This window comes from Anoplopoma fimbria, chromosome 17 (genome assembly GCF_027596085.1).
Source record: "Anoplopoma fimbria isolate UVic2021 breed Golden Eagle Sablefish chromosome 17, Afim_UVic_2022, whole genome shotgun sequence".
In the NCBI taxonomy this organism is placed as follows: Eukaryota; Metazoa; Chordata; class Actinopteri; order Perciformes; family Anoplopomatidae; genus Anoplopoma; species Anoplopoma fimbria.
Genome location: NC_072465.1, coordinates 7,625,860 through 7,644,892, shown reverse-complemented (window position 1 = coordinate 7,644,892; position 19,033 = coordinate 7,625,860). Strand labels below are relative to the sequence as shown.

The window sequence follows — 19,033 nt, the reverse complement described above, 5'->3', positions numbered from 1 at the left end:
ACAAAGAATAATGACTGGTGTTTCAGAAACGTCATCTGCTCGTCTGATGTGAACACAGTGGATTTGTCGCTGAGGCTAACCGGCGACATGGTCGGTGACTGTAATAACCATGGACTGTATTTAATGATCATGAAAGATCTATGGTTGAAACAGATAGACGTGGTTCTGTAAATTAAAAGTCTCTCTTATGTCACTCTTATGTACAATTCCGCGCACCCAGAGCAGCTGTCCATCGTGACGTCCCACCCCCTTATAACTGCATAAAATGACGAATTTAAATCAAACTGATCAGAAAAATAGACATACATCAGCGTGTTAATAAATACATAAAATGACAGAATCCATTGTGGGTAAAATGTCTTTGACTTCTACTTTGATAGTTTTGGCTACATCCGCTAACATGCAGGGGGCGGGCTCTATTATCTATACTGCAGCCAGCCACTAGGGGGCGATCGATATGTCATGGCTTTCTCTCTGTACAATACAACACTCACTCTCACAAGTACATCAATCCCAGACACAAGCTTTATGAGTGGAGCAATATATTATATAAGGAAAAAGACACTAACTCAAAACTTCAGTGAAATGAAATGTTTGGTTATGAATCCATCAAATCAAAATCGCGTTGTCAGTTCATTATTAAATGCAATTTGAATTATAATAGGAGACTCTTCAGCAGCCGTTTTGTGTAATAGCTGGTAGTATTCCCCTGTTTCCATCCTGAGAGCGATGAGCTCTACCTCTGCACACCAAGCACGCACACCGGTAGTCAGGTGACATGACAGCAGGCGGCAACAACATGCACACAGCTCTCGTGTAAAAAAAAAAAAAAAGTGATCTGAGAAAAACAAGAAATGAGTGTTCACAGCGGTGAGGAAAAGTCATCAGCGACGAGTCCATAGACTTCTTTTAAAGTTCAGCGATGAGCAAGAACACAGTTCAGCTCTTGAATATCTGTTACACAAACCAGTATTTACCAATGGAATTAATGGGTTAATGCTGACTTAGCTCGTCAAGGGGCGTAATGACTCCGACACCGCTCGGCTCTGTTATGAACTCAGGGTGAACGCACGTTTCATATTAGGGATGGAAATATTGTTTCATGTTATTTTGGCTTACAAGACATTTGTCTGAGCGACTGCCCGACTGTTCTAAAAAAAGACCAAGATAAAGGCGCGAGAGAACTGGAGAAAGAGTGGGTGATCAGGGTGAGAAAGAGAGAGAGAGAGAACCTGAACTGCAACCGAAACTTTATTTGCCTACTTATTTAGTTCCAGGAACTATAGTAAAGAGCATGGGAAAAACAACAGTTACGTTGGCAGTGATGTGAGAATCGTCATTTGCAGTCCCACCTGATTCACCTGTTACGTACGGGTCGTTTCACATTCTAGTCGTCCTATTTCTATCTAGTATCAGTTCTTAGTGAGTGGCACTGACAAAGCGCCGTCTGCGTCACGCACACACGCAGGCGTCCCGGAGTTGCCCTCCCTCCCCGCCCCGCCGCCGTTAACCATTTACTATTTACTGTTTACAGCCCCCTTTTGTTGGAGATTTACTGCACCTGTTGTAAACGCTGCGAATGTGGTGCGGTTTAAACAATCAGCTGCTCTGAGTTATTGGATATTTTTCTAAAAGCCTTTTCATGTTGTGTGTACGCAGCGAGTGATGCACAAGCTTTTAATGTGTCGGCCAATCAATTCCTCGCGCTGAAAAAAATACAACAACTCGCTCGTCAGAAATGAGTAAATCAATCCATTCATATCCTACTACAGAGGGGGGGGATTTGGGTATTCTGAGTGCATATCTGTGTTCTTCATACACAATGGTGTGCTGCAATTGGACGGCTAATTCAAAGAATTTTAATCACTCCGACCGGCCCTCTCGCAGTGTCATCTCCTTTTTTTTTGCAAATTCCCCATAAAGTGAATAGATGAGCAGTCTCTTTTTAGAGCATAATGGCCACATTAGAGCAGGAGATGGATAGCAGATGAAAAATTCTGTATCCTTCATGCACTCTTTCTCTTTCACTCAGTCACTCTGATCTCTTTCATCAATAGCGGGTCCCGTGTTAAAAGACCTCGCAGGCCACAGTGAAGTGTTCGGTTTGAACCTGGCGTAGACGGAGGGATGGGAAAAGCAGAGGTGAGAGCAGTCTGAGCGCACAAATCATAGAGCGAGCGGCGCAGGCCCGAGTGTTAGCTAATGCACGATTTCACACCATGGAACCAGTAATATATTTGTTTTGCCTCTTGTTGAAGTCTCATTGATTTGGTGCCACACCCTCCCACCACATTCACAGTGGTGGCTCTTTTTTCCACCAAGTGAGATCATGCCGTTTCTCATTGGGGCCGACCACAATCAGTCAACAGGTAAACAATGGTTGGAGACGGTTACTCACTGCCTGATATTTTCTCATGGCTGATGATTCATCTGAGAGATGTCATCTCACAAAGTGTTTCTCAGGGTGCACTGTACTCACCGTGGTTTTCAGTAATTCACCCTGTGATCTTCATTCAGCGCTATGTGCTGTATATGCTAATATTGTAGGCCAGTCGAGGCCACTCGCTCCTTGTTTGGACTCTGATCCATACATAAGCAAACGGTTTCCCCGGGTCACGTGACCAGACTTTGGGGGGGAAAAACAAACTGTTGCTAACTGCAGCTACCCGTGTAAAAGTTAATATGTACAGAGGTTATAACTTTAAATCCTAGTGGACCATTGTGTATGATGTATGCTGATTTGCTGTGTGTCCTAGCCCTGTTGTTTTGCATTGCAAGCAAACCCTTGAACTCATTTGAAGTGTTCATGTCCAAAATAACTTTGCATTGCTAAAGGGGTGATAGATAAAACATTGAGCTGCTTGTTCTATTTTTCAATGCGCTCAAAGCGCCTGTTCGTTTACAGTGACTTCCCTTTTTTCATTGATGGCAAAATATGCAATGGACAGATCAAACTTGAGATAAAAAAATTATATATAAATAGGAGTTGCATAGCAATTGTAGTAATATTCAAATAATAGGTCTTACTAACATTTCCTTGGCAGTAGGACTGGTTCATATAACTAAAAACATTTCAGTACTTTTAAAGGAAATATTTCACTGAAAGATCTTTTTCTAAAAATAGGTAATACCAAGTCACAGAATAAATGTGGTCAGCTCTATTATGGAGAAACTATTTTGCCAGTATTCACAGGTTTTCATGAAACTACACAATGTAACCTAACAAAAGATGACATCTCATTTGTCTGCTTATAAATGTAAGCCAGAATGGCCAAGTGGTAATAAACAGGGTAAAATAATACTCAACATCAATACCAAACATTTGTTGGGGTCAACTGTCTGTGAAGACAACCAGCTATGGGGGCATTTTGTTTGTTTAGCATTCTGCAATACGTCTATTGTTTACTGGCAACATACAGTAACAGGATTAAAGTCTGTCATCCACATTGTCTCAGTCCTGTAATTTAATTGGGTTTCCACTATGGAAAATAGAAGAGAATTACCATAGAATAACAATGGACAAATCAAGTCACATATCTAACCCGGTCTAACTCTGGCTAAATATGAGTCGTAGGTGTTTATTTCCTTTCCTGCCTCTTAGAAGATTTGATCAGTGGAACCAAACTGAACTCTTTCTTTTTGTATGAAGTCACCACGCAGTGAGGTTTAAAGAAGGCAGAGATGTTCCCCACTCCTCACGTTCTGCGAGTGAAAACCATAGACACTTCTCTCCACTTGTGCTAATGTAAATGATTTGCATGGAGTTTGTCCCTGCTGATTACGCCTGTTTGGACTGCTCCTCTTTGGAACCGTGCCAATTGAATTTTCTGCCTTCTAACGCGCCTTGGCGAGCGGGGAATATGGTTTCTCATCGGGGCCCCGAGGCTTGCTCTCCTCCTTGCCTCCCCCAATCCTTTCACATCACTCTGACAATTAGCGGGCTCGACCATTCCCCAAATGGCACACGTAATTAAAGAGTTGGCATTCTAATTACAATGTGTTTATTGTCTGTTTATGGGTTTTGTGCAGTGCATAACGCGCGGGGAGATTTCTTTCGGTGTAAATGGATTTAAGGGGCTGTTAACATACTTGGTGGTAAACGCGATTTCACGAGGTTAACATCTCGATATCTCCTTTATCAGTTGCCTCGTATGCAACGCAATTTGGCTGACAGCAGAAACTGGCGCTCGAAAACTCCCCAAATTATTTAGTCATGGGCTTTTTAACGGGCGCAACGGTAAATGCATGTTAAGTAAATGATGCAATTTATTCCCCTTCTCCTCATCGCCAGGCTGGCTGCCACGGGACTTCTGCCAGCTTTAAATAAGTGGCACCCAGATGGCGTTCACACGATGCCCGCTTGGTTACAAAACGGTCCTGGGGAATAAAGCCGGCTGCCACAACAAGCAGCGGGTCAGCCGCTGAGCCTGTTTTTTTTTTTTTTTTTTTTTGCCACTTCTGCTTGTGCAAACGGGCTAATGTGGTGTCACTTTGCCGGATTCTTCGGGAGGGTTGTATCTCAGGGGTCCTCGGTGGATTGAAAAAGAGCCCCGTTAATGAGGAGGGTGGGAGAGATTCTCTGCAGGAGCGTTTCTTTTTTTTTCTCCCTCCTTCTCTGCCAATGTCGGGCTTCTTGATTCCTTTAGAAAAGAGCACGGGAGGCAAGTGATGAGCTCTGGAGTAATATAAGTCTATCAACAACGGGATGTCTTTGACTTCCTATCTTTGAAAAAGGCAAAGTCTCTTCTCTCCTCTTCTCTTCTTCTCCGTGCCTCCTCCTCCTCCTCCTCCTCCTCCTCCTCCTCCTCCTCCTCTGCAGCTGTGCTGGTCTCTGGGTCGGCTGAGAAGTGGCGAACTGTGTCATCTCCAGCCACTAACAACAACCAGCTGCAGCAGCAGCCACCGCTGCAGAGCGAGGGGGGACGACGACAATGTGAATAGAGAGAGAAATAAATAAACAAAGCCCCTGAAAAAAAGCAAAAAAAAAACAACAACACCACAAACAACCGGCGGCTTATGCAAATGATGGGGAAATGTGTTAGGGAATCGATAAGCCCTATTTGTGTACAAGTAGAGCGTTTTCACACAGACACACATTAATAATTTCTCTATTTTATCTGCACCAGCTGTCCCCAAACATCTGTTTATCTTCTACAGTACATGTTGAACCCACGCATTACCATGAAACACAAACTATTTGTTGTTGAGTTGTGAAATGAAACGGCCCAGAGCTTGGCCCGGGTGCTCGTTGCTGTAGGCGCGTTAAGACACCAGATGTCCAAGGCAAAGTTTTGTCATGGTGGTGGGAAAGAGGGGTCAAACTGTCAGTAGGTTAAAGGTCGAACAGCATAAAATAAAACTGCAGCACCCACACAGTTAATTAGAGATGAGAGATTTATTGCGGAATGGTATATTTATGTCACCGGGTTAAGTTGTATTGTTGCTGTTTTGAGTGTTTTGTCAAAGTCTGCTGCAAGATGCGTCAATTTCTTCCGTGAGATATTTGATTTTTGTTCCCATGAATGAAAAGTGAAACCTCAACAAACCCGTCCCATTGTTTAGCTTTTTCCTCCCAGTCACCTTGTAATTGTTTCTGTGTCAGAAGCAGCTATTAGCATTGCTAGAAAACGGTAATGCTTTGGGGGACTCATCTCTTTGAGAGAACGGCTCTCTATCACACTCTCGCATTCTTTTAAAAGGGAAAAGGAAGATGAATTTTGCCCATAAAGGCTGTATCACAAGGGCTTTTTATCCTAAATGGCTCTGGGGATTGTTATCTGTGGGAAGTGTGTCCTGCCTCCGTCGTGTTCAATCAAGTGTCCACTTAGCTGTGACTGGGAGTAATTGTTCCCAAGTGGGCCACACACTGACCTGTTAATGTCTGCGCTGACCCTCTAACCTTGTCAGCGCGTCTTGGGGAGGAGTTTTAAATCATGTGGATCTCCTGCGCGTCTTTACGCTACCGGGTCAAGTGGGCGTCGGCCCCCCCGAAAGACCACTCTCTGGTAATTGTCCCCAGCAGCACGGGTCAGCCGCGGGGTGTTCCCAAACACCGGCTCTTATTAGATGAGGTACGGGGAGTGGTGTGACTTAATGGGTCAAGCCATTGATCCGATACAGCACCAGTGTTTCCCCCACCCGCCCCCCAAATGCAAAACCTGATCACTGGCTTGACTCTGGTTTCATCGTAGATCCATGTCACTAACACTATGGAGTAGTTTTTCCACGATTTGAATGGGTTAAAAAAAAGTTTCCTTTTGTTATTTATGGTGGAATAACAACACATGTTTTCACATGTTGTTCTTTCAAACAAGCAGCAGGTGACTTGTACTGATTATAATGTAGCAAAAAACCACTTTGTTAACCTGACGCGGTCTAATCCCTGGCCCTTGTCAAACCCCCTCAACAAGGACGGACAGCTTCAAATGCCTGTCTAGTTTTGCCTGGAAACTCACAAATGAGTGGCAATTAACACACACACGCTGCGAAAAGTGGAGTTTCCTCAGAAACTGACATCGTTTGTAATTTGAGTGAAAAGAGGGGGATTACAACCACATGTTTCCAGAGTGAGTCGAGTGCGAGGCAGCTGGCACTCGAAAAGTGAGAAGGCTTTATAGTCGGAGGTAAAAAGGTTCAAACTTTATGTTGGCGTCTTACCGTGTAGTATAGCTCAAAGTGTTTGGTTGTTTAGTCTTTTTTCTTTTTTATGGACAAATTACGCAATAAAACGTAACCGCGTTTTAAAACCCAGAGCTTGTTAATTTGCAATAAAGACACAAAATTAGAGCTACCTCTTTAAGTGTGTGCTATTTTAACACCCCTCTTGCGAGACTGCACATAAATCCCATCTCCTTTGAATCTTCTCAACAAGTAGTTTCTAAAGCTCGAGTGAGTCATATGCGGGAGACAACACGTAGATCTCACAGTGAGGGGGTCTTAAATATCAAGTAAGCCCAGTTGGGAATCATCCATGAGGGCGAAGGAGGGGGAGGTCGTTGTCTGTTGGGATCAACATATTTTCGGGGAGTAATGACAGGGATGCAACCGAGTAATCAGTCGAGTCTTATCTGGGGGCCGGAATGCGGACTGGTCTGTGGAAACAGCCGCTGCACTAATGGGGGCCAGTCGAATTCCACACTGGTGAATTATGAGGAGTTGGGACGTCGGGGCTGTGGTTTGTTGTGTCTGGTCGGAAAGCCACAGCGCACACACACACACACACACACACACACACACACACACAAACAGAGTTATAGATTTAGTTTTTGACACGCTTTCCCTTCAGAGCGCGGCCAATTAACTGGGAGCCGTACCGCTGGAAGACACGGCCACACTTTAAAAAGCAAAGTGGTACACACATACATCATGGGGCCACCAGCCGCACACGCAGCCACGACTCACGTGACGGGGACAAAACCAGAAACCAGCCTCTCTCCGCTGCCTCATTTGCATGGGCTGAAGCAGTATCTGGAAGTCATTAGCATCTTTCCACTTGTTTATCTGGCTACAGACGAATGCTTTGGAGCTCAACACCAGGTTTTACAATAAACAAAATGTTTTTTTTTCTAGTGGCACAAGTCATGCATCATTTATGGAAAACGACAATGCAATAAGGTGGAGACCACATCAGGGTTTAAAGGTCACTGTTTTACCATGAATACAGTCTGCTTAGCAAGCACCCGTGTAGCTTTGTAGTGTGTTAGAGAGGTTCATTGGGTTTATTGTAAGTAACTATCGCATCAGCATAAAAGTCTGTAATGTGTCTGTTATGTGTTGAAGATGTCTTTGCTCATTTTTTAAAATATTTTTTTGATCACAGTCGACATCACATGCAGCTACATGAAATGAACGCAGCACGTTTTTTGTTTTTTTTAATGTGGGTTTATCAAAAGCACTCTTAACACGTCAGAGGTCAACCACGTGACATGTTTACTGTTTTTTTAGTTGAGAAATGAACCACAGAAACTGCGATGCATAACACCTTTGCTACTATTTTAGTGTCCGCCATCGCTTTTTTACATCTGCATGTTCAGATGTAAAAAAGATAACTTGGTATGCATGTAGGCCAGGAGAAGGCAACAGGAATCGGTGCGTCACAACTTATCAAATAACTTGCGGCTGACGATGATCACTTTTACTTTTGCCTGTTGAAAGCCTGTTATGTCATTTCTGTACATGTGGGCTCAGCCGACCAGGTTAGGGGCTTTCCCCACCTTTTCACTTCCTGTTTGTAATAGTTTGTATCTTTCCCTTTACTTCCTCCTCACTCTTTCTGACTATTTCTCTCTCTCTCTCTCTTTCTCTCCTCCCCAGTGGTCCAGCCCTCAAGAGATCGGAGCTGAATTCTGATTGGAGGAATGGAGTGCCAGTCTATCCTGCACCAGTGATCGGGGGTATGTGGCAATCCTCATGCTAACCCGTCTCTTATTTCACACATTACTGTGCTCCCTGTTTGTCTGTGAAGTGCCTCCAAAACACTGTTGGGTCTGGTTATTAAGGCTTATTTGTATCAGGCCATAATAAGCTGGAAGCAGATCCCAACAGATGTATTCTGAGCTTTTCATCACTTTTATTGCTCAGCTGTTTAGGCCGTGGATGTGAATGATAAAGACACAAATAGTACAGAATTTTGGGGGGGAAAATAGAATCTAATTGCCAAGTTTATCAAACAATTATTCTCCATAAATAAAACTCCAGGAATGTTCTTGTGGAGACTGGTTCCAAGCCTCTGAATTGCTGCCCACATATCTCAGTTTTAACAGCTATTTTTAAAATGATCTGGGACTTCTCAGATCATCAGCGGAGCCAATCAGGGCTACTTCATCACTCCTACTCCTAGAGGCCCCGATTCCCCAGAGTTTTACATTTATATGCTTAAAACAATGCTATGGTATTCTTAAAAGTTTTCTGTTTTTTAAATATCAAAATAATACAAAACTAATGTTAATTAGCTACAGTTGTATTTTTAGGCAACAGTTTCAGGCGTTGAACCGGAAAACACACCTGTTTTTTATAATCAATCAATCTATTTACTATCATTGTTTGGACCTCACTACACACTTTAAAACATATCCGGGCTCTGGGAAGTTGTGATGGACATCTATTGCTATTTGCTGACACTTTGTAAACCGAGCAATTAAGAGATTGATTGATAAAATGATAGGTACATCAATCCATAATTCAAATAACCGCTAGTTGAGGCTCTATTAAGCAATAATTCAAACTGAACAATTGAACAAAATGATTGATTGTCGAGAATATCCGAAGATCAGAGCTAGGGTGTTTTGTTGTTCAAAAAATTAAAATGCATAGTCTTTTTGCATCTTTTTAATTTGCAACTATTAATACAGTATGCCAAGTAAGGGAATTTTCAGGTTAAAACTGGTAGTTCATGTTATATTATTTATGTGTATTTGCCATTAAAGTACTATCTTGTTGTAATTATATGAATATGAAAATGAGTGCACCTATACTTTTACAGAATGAAAATCTATGATAACCATAATAATAAAAATAATAATGATAGTAATTGCAATGATGTATACAGTTAGTCACACAAGTGAAATCAATAAAACATGGTAATGCAGCATTTTGCCCTCCACCTGAATGTTGCACCGTCAGCTCCTCTGTTCGTGACTTTTGTTTTTTTTCCCTTCCATATCTTTGGCGTACTGTAGTCTTTCTGTCCCTCCGCTCACCTCTGTCTGCCCCGGGAGCCCTGATTGGCTCAACGCTTTCTGCACTACGGGCTGGCTGCGTGCCAGCCACGCTGCCAGTGGCCGCCGTGCCCCCTGATCAGAAGAGAATGTGACATTTGTGCAGAGGTAATGGAATCTGCGTGCAATTAAATCTCTGACTGTGAAGAGGAGTCTATCCCCCCCCCCACCTCCCTCCCGCGTCTCCTGCCATTGCGAGCAGCGGGGGGGTCAGGCACAATGATGAAACCTTCCCAGCAGGCCCCCCATCGTCGCACTCTCTTTCCCAATCTGCATGTCAGGTTGTGTTTTTTTAACTCCGCCCCCGTCAGACAATTAATTACCCAAAACGTCCGTTAGGAATCTCTCCGAATATTATGTAAAAAAAAAAAAAAAAAATGAATATTCAATTACAAAAAAAAAATAACATTACAAGGCTGCGACATCACCGAGGCCTCTAATGAATTCTGCTGCAGGTGACGGTTGTTATTATTACGTGGTGACCGCTGTTCGCCGTGTTTCGATGCATTTTTATTCTTCGTACCATGAGTAGCAGAGTGCAAGACGGAGAGAAGGGAAAATCAGAGGGCAGATTCATGCACGGCTGAGCAGAGGGTCATATCTCTCCCAGCTCCTCTTCCTCCGCTGCCCCTGCCACTACACTTAACGCCTCATTTGTGGGCTCTGTGGCCAATGGCTTGAGTCTGTGATCTGTTGCCATAAAAGGCAGCTTTTCCCTCTCTGCTGATGGGGCATTTGCTCGTGGGTTAATACCAGCCCCCCCCCCCCCCCGCCCGCCCCACCATAGGCGAACTCATATCTAATGGATATGTGCATCCCCATCAGAGTAGCTCATAAACATAAAACTCTCGGCTGGTTGGGAAGGACAGAGCCGCGCCATTGAAAGCATTTCCCTTGAACTTTGTGGAGGAGGAGTTCCTATCTGTGTTCCTTGTCCACGCCGGGTGGACGGAGACGCAGGATATCCAGGTCAGGGTTTGGCTAAATCCTCCCTGTGTCCCTCCTAACCCCTGTTGTCCGTCTGAAAAGGCACAATCTCAGATCAGACTTTTATGTTTGGGAATGCATTTTGAAGTTCATTTAAAAGGTGAAAGATTCCATTTTATTTTTCACGTCCTGCTGCAGAAACCCAGCTCTAATGGGACAGTCCTTTTCGCTCACATTCTTTTTTTTTTTCCATGTTCAACTTCCCTGGTAATTTATTTTGTCATGATGAATTATTAATGTCAGCGTTGGTTGAAGGGAGTGTTGTCTCAGAAAATAACAGGGTCACTCCGTTTCTTCCTTTTTTCCTCACCCAGGGGTTAATTTGAACCAACAATCAAACAAACCTCCCTGTTTCCTTGCTGCACTGTGGGCTGTAAAGAAAACTGCTTAGGTCTCAACTTTATTCACCAACATCCTGCTAAACAAATACAACACTACTCCTCTTGGCTCTCTGCGCTGTTTTCTTCTGTCCAGAGAGAAACAGGCTCACTCCATTAGTGTCGTTCGAATGGGCGAATTAGATCAGTCTGACAGGACAGATGAGGAATATTGTTTTAATTGTATAATCATCTGTGGTCAGCCACTTGTGCGTAAAAAGTGCCGCGATGCGGGTGAAGGCCGGGGAAGAGCACACTTAGTTGCTTATTTTGTCTTTGCACGGGAAATGAACAACAATCGGGGGTCCTGAGGACAAAACATGGATAAAGCATGTCACAACTTGCCCCCCCGGCAAGTTGTGACATGCTCAGTGAGACGTTGCTCTTTTAAAGTAATGTGTCTGGCCAGCGAGCCTTCTCCTCAGGCAAAGAGGAGGGACGCCTGTAGCCGTCAGATCAAGATGGAACAACTCAACACAAATGTAACAGCTCGGCAGAAACGGCTCGCTTTAGCACTGCCGGCGCTCCGAAGAGAGAAGCGGCTGGATCCCATTCAGCTCATTTCTGTTAAGATGTACGATGCAAGACTACGGTCAGATGGCACTAAATCTTTGGCTTCATATCCGTCGCTTATTCTCTACTGTGTTTTTTCCCTTCTCCAGTTTTCATTCCCATGAATGAGTTTGCATGAAGTACCTATCTTAACTGCCAATTTGGTTGGAATACAATAACAGTTATCATCTCTTCCTGTTTCAAACAGCGAGGGGCTATTTTACTGAAGCAACTCGTTGTACACAGAACGTTTTAACTGTGAGGCTATTTTAGCTTAGTCTTACTTCCTTCATGCTTTTCCCTCAGATCATTGTTTTTATGGTTTTGAATAGAAGTTGTCTCGCATTGCATCCTTTGCACATAGAATGTCATCACTGCTAAAGCAGTAAACTGCTTAGAATTAAATGTGGCTGCTGTTTCCACAAAGGCTTTGTGTACGGATTAACGGTTAAGGACCGGGGACGTCCCCATGTTCATTTCAGCTGACTAATATTTAGCTCTTTATCAGCGAAAGAACGTGTTGATTTATAAGATAATTATCAGCCCATTTGGTGTATACATTTTGGAAATTTGTATTTGTGGCCATTTTGTTTCCAGTAACCATTACGTGTTTATCAAACATGCAGAGCGCATGTAAATGTGTCTCAGAGTCATGATAGATCAGTTACTGATGGTTTTATTTATTTTTTCAAGCCTAGTGGGCAGAGCTGAGCGCATACCGATGCGCTGCTGTCGACAGCTGCATGCAATTTTTCAGCTCAACTCGTTCAAGTGTAATGAAACAATGCAAGAAGTGCCGGAGGACTGTGGGCGCGGATGTTCGTCCGCCTCATCCGCTATCGATCGGATATAAAATTGTCAAAGGAGCGTATTTCCTATAAATTCTTCAAAATAAAAGCCCCTTTATTGAAGAAAAGTCGCTAACTAAGTCTCTCTCATTCAGTGATGAACACATTGTCCTATAAATTCTTCACAGTAAAAGTCCCACATTATTTTGTCAATTTATTTGTTCCCACATGCTCAATACAGCCAGGCGACCTCAGCATGTGGTCTGGCTGATCGGAACCTTAAGGGTGCATTATCCGATCCGATCTCAAAGCGAACAGACTTTGACATTTCATTTGTTCTGGCATGATCGGATGACAAAAGTCGCTTTGAAATGACAAGTGTAACCACGCTCTGATAATACGCAGGTTGGTTTGTCATCACAACAAGTGCGCCTCTGATACTTAATCAAATGAAAGATATTAACACTGAGCCGACGTGTTGAGGGTCTCGCAACACAAAGCAGTTCATGAACTGAGAACTCGTCATACCTCAGTTGTCACCTTCGTCATGCTCTGTTGCTCGGTTGCATCTCCTGTGATAATGCACGGGGGTGTGGGGGGAGGATCAGCAGGTAACAAGGCAACAAGGCAGCAGCGCTCCTCTGAGGATGTCGCGCGTGGCTTTGAATCGTGTCTAATACAGTACTGCATAAACTGAGGCGGGGGGGGGGAGTACCACTAAACGGTGATTTCCCCGGCTTCACAGGGAGCCTCCTCCTGGATAATGTCGTAATGAGAGGTGACAGGAAGGACTCAGGGTCTGGAACGAAGCCGGGGCAGCTGGTCGGAGTGGGAGAATAGGAAGCGCCGCGCGCCCGGGCTAAAGTGCAGCGAGAAGCAAATTAAAGCTCATATCTGCCATCTCCCTCGCCTCCCTGCACTTTCCTGTTTGGACTTGAAGGTGATTGGGAGCCAAGGCGGTGACAGTTGACGGAAGCAACGCGGAGGAGAGAGTATTTATTTACAGTGAGACGCAGCGATGCTTGTTCAGGATGCGGTTTCACGCAGGATGTGCCCCCCCCCCCCCCAACACACACACACACACACACACACACACACACACACACACACACACACACACACACACACACACACACACACACACACACACACACACACACACCTCCTCCCATCTTTCTCATCTCCACCCTCTCACACTACAATCCCCAGGTTCGATGAAGAATGGGAAGTGGGTTATTGGGGAGGAGGGGTCGGGCTGCATGCTGCGGGGCCGGGGGGGGAAGGCTGCATTGTGTAAGAGGCTGGGTTCTGGATACAGCCAGCAGAGAGCTCACTCAGCGTGCCTTCCTGCCCGGCCCAGGAGGTGGTACCAGAGTCAACACAGGTCACCGACAAAAGGGAGTGTGAAGCATTAAGAATGCATTGTGTGACAACGATTGTCTTTAAGCAAGAGGAAAAAGAGCGAACTGCACTGGAAAATTTGGCACAAAAGAAAAAGTGTAAGTGTTAAAGACGGGGTGTGTTTTAAGGCAGTTCAAAAGAGAGCGTGTATGTGTGTGTACCCTGCCAGGAATTCCACCTTGTAAAGCCGGGGTTGGCGAGGAGGGGGGGGGGAGTTGAAGGTGTGTAAATCCCAGTAATTACACTGCACAGTGGTTTTCGCAGTACACTTACCTCTGTCGTCACCCCACAATACAGTATGCACATTACGGTAAAGTGTGAGCAACGTTATGTCATACCACCCAAGAGCACACATGTGCAGGAAACCGGACTCAATCAGTCGGGTAGAAGTGAAGATGTAGCAGGTTTGGAACCCGGCCCTGTGCTGTCCTTTTGATCAGGTGGGATGTTGAGCGGTGTGCTGAAAAAAGGTGAGCCTCACCAAGGATCCCTGCCCACTAGCTGTCATGTCGGCATTAATCCTCCCCCAAAGTTTCAAAGGCAGGTTTTACGAGCCGACTTACGGCCTCATCTATGCGGACAGCGGCGTCTAAACTCTGGAGAACCTGCCACATAAAACGCACATCTGTTTAAAGCCTAAATTGTAAAAAATAACCCCTACGTGTCCAGGCAGCGATCAGTTAATCATACAGTCAAAGTACAGCTTTTAACACTCCCCCGCAGCCTAAACTACAGTGATTGTCTTACATTTACTTTTTTTTTTACCCAGTTTTTGACCTTATTTAAGTGTATCCTTCTGTCTGTAAAGTCAAAAACAAGCTAGCAATGTCTTCCTAGAATTAGTTTTTTTCCTTGTAGTTATTTTTTTACAGTCATGTTGAAAGAGCCTCTGGAAATCCAACCTGAAAGGCACATTTGATAATAATTAAAAACTTCCTAAAATCGATCTTGTCCTTGCAATGTTTCAAACTGAATTCCTGACAGAAAGTGCTGAAGATTGATCAACTTTTGGACACATTTAATGGTGTCAACTTTTAACAACATTATCTAACCTTGCTTGTTGCACAGTCAACACTTCCAGTGGTTATTTTACAGTAAAGGTTTCCCACTCACTTCATTCTGAGTGACAGAATGACCCACAAATAGCGACAGATACTACAATAATAGAAGATTGCCGTGGCGCTAAAAGGTCGGGCGTAGCATTACCAAATAACGGCAAAGTATTATGCTCAGTCTTGAGGTCTAACACCACAACCAAAGTACTATTAACAGATCTGTGAGTGATGCAACCGAAGCAGCAGTTGTCATTACAGGGACAGTTATTTTTTTTTGCTTCAGTATCTTAAAGAGGAAGTGAGTTTTTTTTCCCCCCCCTTAAGGTATTCAATCATTGCTCTCAATGTACTGGACACTCCCCCTCTACCCCAGACACTTAACTTTGGACCTGACAGAAACAACGTTACATAAACGACATAAATCTCAGGGCTGATTTGGGGTCTGCTCATAGGCATTTGCTGCAGCTATGCAGGTCTGTCATGTTCACAGGCAATCACCATTCCTGTTGGGAATAGCCACGACATGCAGACATTGTCGGGGGGGTCAACCTGTTGCAGTTAGCTTGATTTTGTAATTGTTAGAGATAGATTGGATTTTGCTTGTTTCTTCTGTGTCGCACACAAAGTTCTTTGCTGAGAATGAATCTTGCATCAGTGTTGCTTGTCCCCTACGGCCTTGAGGATGTTGGAGATGTCTTATTGTTATAAGAGCAAGAAGCTGCACCTGTAAACGGCTAATAGTAACAACCAGAGATTACCAGTTTTATTAATTTGTCAATATGGGCTGACTGTTTGTTCTTCAGAATGTGAGGCACTGCCTGTTGTAATAACATGTTCTGGACAATAACAATATACAGACTGATTTGATTTAAAAATAGTTTTAAGTCAGACATTCAATTCTTATGCTGTGTGTACAAGGACTGTCAGCAATGGGCGGACACAATGAGTGTCATTATAGGTTCGAGTGAATTTGTTAATAGTTGCATTTGTTGGAGTAAATAAGCCTAAACCGGACAAAACCAAGCACATTTAGCCAACAGATCAATTCCAGATTGTATAGTTGGTTAAAAAGATCCAGCAACAACACCTGTTCCATCTCTTAGGGAAAGTTTTTATTCAGTCTTCTCTGTCTAGTGATGCTGCCCGTAATTGAATATGACAACATGGTTAACATCTCGCATGGATCGGAAAAGATTTGTTATTTACCATGCCATCCGTTTGAATGTGAGTGAGGTCATAGCCCTAATTGATGTTTGGAAGATGAGCTCAATTGGATGAGTCATTAGTCCTATTACCAGAGGTTTTTTTCTATTAAAAGCCCCAAACCGAAAAAAAAAAAAAAAAGAAAAAGAAAATCTGTTGTGGAATATTTCCTTTCTAGGAGAACAGGAGGTCGGATTGGTAAAAGGCAAATAATATATGTGCGAGATTGATCAGTGAGTAGCGACCCCATTATCTGCTGAGATGTTAATTACACTGTGCTCAGCTTGCATGTCAAAAGGCAGATAATTGAAGAAGGTAAAAGATGTGCCACACTTTATTTATGCTGTCACTTGGAGCCGGGGGAAGATCGTCTCTTTCTTGTGCTCCTTTCTCTTTCCCCCCTCTTCTTTCTCTTCACTCCGTCTTTTTTTTTTTGCTCTATGATGTATTTATTGTTGGGTAATATTACATTGTCAGAGTTGATCATTTTTGCAAGGATATTATTCACAATCATTACCACGCCTTGTATGTGTGTGTGTGTGTGTGTGTGTGTGTGTGTGTGTGTGTGTGTGTGTCTGCTCCATCTCTGAATTTTCTGTCCTTTATTTTATATTTAGTCAGAACAGTATTTGTGTTTGAGAAATACTTTTTCAGACCTCTTAAAGATCTCTCTTTTGCTTTAGTCTGATGCTGCTTTTTGCTAGCTTGGTTTGACTTTTAACATTCAACGGCCTTTAAAAAATAAATAAAAATAAATATCCGAAGTTTTAGCCAACAATCACACTGATATTCTGCCTCGGTCTTGAAATGGACCGGAGTGCAGTCAAGCACCATAACATAGACCCTGCAAGAAGCTGCAACTCCCTAAATGTCATTTCATATAAAGAGAAGAATTCAGCTGCCTATCTCATATCTTACTATATCTGAGTGGTCCTCTGAAATACACACTGAGGTGAGAAGCTCAAAAAGCTCCAGAAACCCCTATTTAAAAGGTATGTGTCTGTTGTTTCTGTTCTGAGTTCAGTCCCCCACCACCTGAGTACCTTTATGCCTGTAAACTTCCTATTGACAGTATATAAGCCATAGGGGACACACAGCACTTGAAGAACAAAACAAAGCAAAACAAAATCTTTGTCATTTGGCTTGCTTATAGAGATAGCGACAAAAACTCTGCTGTGGTTTCCTGTGGAGAACTGTTGCGTGCTGCAATTTTAAAAAAGTGCACGTGAACGCTGTTTGCACTCCCAAAAGCTAAGACGTAAACACACACACACACACACACACACACACACACACACACACACACACACACACACACACACACACACACACATGCAGATGCACACAGATGCATACAGACGCACACAGACATGCACTCACGTCTCCTCTTGGTGTTGTCATCATAACTCTGGGCGGAGCCTCGAGGGCGGGGCCAAGCTGGTGGTCATCACACCTCAGGGGCTGATGGACAGTTGCTGCACAGATGATTTAGTGCATCACCTGGTGGACACTGCTAAGAATGAGCACAGCATGGTGAAAACATATATACATCTATATATATCTATCTATATATATATAGGTAGATATATATATTGTCTCATGCGACTCTGTGTGTTTTCAGACTTTTTTTTTCTGGTTTTGCAGTTTACTTTCACTTATCTCTTTTTTTTTTTTCCATGTCAAAAGTCTCAGAATCAACAAATGTTTACAACGACATCATCCCACCAGATTATAATTAGAGGCATAAATTAGAAATAAAGTGTTATGTTACTGTGGAAGAGGACAAAGACATGCCAGGGGGTTTCTAAGGCAACTGTTGAAATAATAAACCAGTTTAAAGCCCTCCTCTTCCTAACAGGAAGCTCAGCTCAGAGATGGAGCTGACGACCGTAGTTCACCTTTGCTCTCACATCACAAGCCTTTTCTCTACTTTGTCGGACCAATATCTAGTGTAGCATCTCTGCTCTTGTTTATCTGCCTTGCTAAGCAGACCAGAAGGCACCATAAGGCGGACAACTTCACCACATTTTTTTATGGTATCAAGTTCAAAGTGTTTTTTTTTCTCATTTTGCCCACTTTGTTGTTTGCCAGAGAAAGACCTCTGCTCTCTCACATGCCGGCGAGCAGTATTTCGCCTTGGCAGTGCAGCCTTATCTGCGCTCGAGGTCTGTACTTTAATGGGCTTTATTGATCTAAACAACATCAGGGGTTGCGGTGATGTTATTAAGGCCGAGATAACTTATGTGTAATTCCACTCCAACAATATATTAGCCTTTTATTGGTCTAAATAACTTTGCCTTTTAGACAGTAATGCACCAGTAAGTCACGGCGGCTCTTCACGTCGGCAGGATCTTAATAAAGCATTTCCTCTGGACATCCTGCTGCGGAGAGAGAGTGAAAAACGACAGGTTAAAAGGCATGCTGGGAAGTTTCCATGCCATCTCTGTAAATTATCTCTTTTGAAAACATAAATTAAGCGAGAAGAGAGCTGTGAACTGAAATGGGGTGGGGGCGTTATGGCAGTTAATACAAACATGTGTTCCAGCGCTTTCTCTGTTTCACACATTGAGGTGCTGTGATGAGGAACAGAGCCGTTTCAAAGACATGAACTGGAATATACGCAACGTCACGGAACTGTTGTAGCAGACCAGTGTTACCATGAGTCTATATTTACTGCTGATTTTCATTTAAATCTAGATTAATCAGTTGATAATTTGAATAGTTGGTCACATAAAAGCTATAATATTGTAAAACATGAGAGTTCCATGCCTTTTTTTAAAATTCTAAAGCAGTTCTAGGTGCTATTTAAAAAAATACGTGAAATTATACCTTCAAACGAGCTGCCAGCACTGCGGTAAGGTTGTGATATCATAACTATGAGTCACGGTTAGAAGTACTGCTACACTCCCAAGTAGTTCAGCTGTTCTCTGCCACTGGGCCGGGGTCTGCTGGTG

The 19,033-nt window shown here is 43.4% G+C and overlaps 1 protein-coding gene across 4 annotated transcripts in view; it reads left to right on the top strand.

Annotated features, from left to right (window-relative positions):
- Nucleotides 1–19,033, top strand: part of foxp1b (forkhead box P1b) — a 149,544-nt gene that overhangs the window by 7,921 nt on the left and 122,590 nt on the right. For all 4 annotated transcript variants that reach the window (XM_054617894.1, XM_054617896.1, XM_054617895.1 and 1 more), the window contains exon 2: nt 8,314–8,393. The gene's annotated coding sequence lies outside the window, so the exon portion shown is untranslated. The remainder of the gene's footprint in view (nt 1–8,313; nt 8,394–19,033) is intronic.